A 1,904-nucleotide genomic window follows, 5' to 3' on the forward strand; every position below is an offset into this window, starting at 1 on the left:
CTGGAGGCGGAGCTTGCAGTGAGCGAGATCCGGCCACTGCACTCCAGCCTGGGTGACAGAGCGAGACTCCGTCTCAAAAAAAAAAAAAAAAAAAGTCTAGCTATAAGAGTAATTGATGTAGTCAGCTGAGCGGCGTGGTGGCTCACGCCTGTAATCCCAGCACCGTGGAAGGCCAAGGCGGGTGAATCATGAGGTCAGGAGTTCGAGACCATCCTGGCCAACATGGTGAAACCCCATCTCCACTAAAGATACAAAAAATTAGCCAGGCATGGTGACGTGCGCCTGTAATCTCAGCTACTGAGGCAGGAGAATCGCTTGAACCCAGGAGGTAGAGGTTGCAGTGAGCCAAGATCACGCCACTGCACTCCAGCCTGGGTGACAGGACGAGACACCATCTCAAAGAAACAAAAACAAAAAACAAAACAAAACAAAAAGAGTAATTGATGTAGTCTTTTAGCTCAATAGATACTTACTAAAGAGTAAGCGTTTTAGCTGAGCACAGTTGACGTGCCTGTGATCCCAACTACTCAGAAGTTCGAGGTAAGAGGATTGCTTGAGCCCAGGAATTTGAGAGCATCCTGGGCAACATAGCGAGACCTCTGTCTCTACAAAAAAAATTGTTTTAAATTAGGTGTGCATGGTGGTGCTCGCTTGTGGTCCCAGTCACTTGGGAAGCTAAGGCAAGAGGATCACTTGAGCCCAGGAGGTTGAGGCTGCAACTGCATTCTAGTCTGGGCAAGAGAGCAAGATCCTCTCTCTAAAAAAATTTCAGTTTATATTTGTTTTCTCAGGTGTTACACAGCTGTTTTTATTTGTTTTTTTAAAGGAAGGCGGTGCTTACTTCAGTACCACAGTATCCTATAGTAATTCGTCACATAATTTTCCATATGGAAGTCACTCTGTTAGCTTGGGAGCACAAACAGGCATCATTGGTGGCTTTTCATAAGCCCCTGATAACTTTGTATTGTTTTATTTCTTTTGTTTTTTGTTTGTTTGTTTTTGTTTTTGTTTTTGAGACGAGTCTCACTCTTGTTGCCCAGGCTGGAGTGCAATGGTGTGATCTCGGCTTACCGCAACATCCGCTGCTTGGGTTCAAGCGATTCTCCTGCCTTAGCTTCCTGAGTAGCTGGGACTACAGGCATCTGCCACCATGCCGAGCTAATTTTTGTATCTCTTTTTACTAGAGTTGGGGTTTCACCATGTTAGCCAGGCTGGTTTCAAACTCCTGACCTCAAGTGATCTGCCTGCCTCGGCCTCCCAAAGTGCTGGCATTATCAGGCATGAGCTACCGTGCCCAGCCAGCCCCTGATAACTTTGGATACACTTAAGGAAGAAGAAATTTTTTTTACCTGCATTACAGTAAACTAACAGGATCTATTTGTCTTTCATGAACATTGTGTTCCACAAAACACTGCCCACTATCTGATAAGCAATATGAGAGTACAGGACCAGTCTTCTTATTGTGTCCTTTGATGTCAAGCATAAAACAATACACATTGCAGGAGTTTGATAGATATTTGATGAGTTGGAGCAAAATCCAGTTTGCAGATAAAGATTCAAAACAGGGGCAAAAAGAATTGACTTGGGGGAAAAAAGCAACTTCAGTTCTTCTAATATTCCTACCATTCAAACCACATATATTTCTATTCAAAAGTATATTACCAAATCCAGTGGGGTATTATTTAAAGTTGAAAGTTGGAAAAAATAAAATATACAAAGAAAAAGTAATTTTATATTTCTTATATATTGTTGTGTTTGATAGTATTGATGTTCTCCTGGGAGAAATAATAAAAGTTGTTTTTTAACTGACATGAAAAGAAAGTTTTGGCTGGGTGCGGTGGCTCATGCCTGTAATCCCAGCACTTTGGGAGGCTGAGGTGGGCGGATCACGAGGTCAGGAGTTC

The sequence above is a fragment of the Colobus angolensis genome, unplaced genomic scaffold (genome assembly GCF_000951035.1).
Source record: "Colobus angolensis palliatus isolate OR3802 unplaced genomic scaffold, Cang.pa_1.0 Scaffold35, whole genome shotgun sequence".
In the NCBI taxonomy this organism is placed as follows: domain Eukaryota; kingdom Metazoa; phylum Chordata; class Mammalia; order Primates; family Cercopithecidae; genus Colobus; species Colobus angolensis.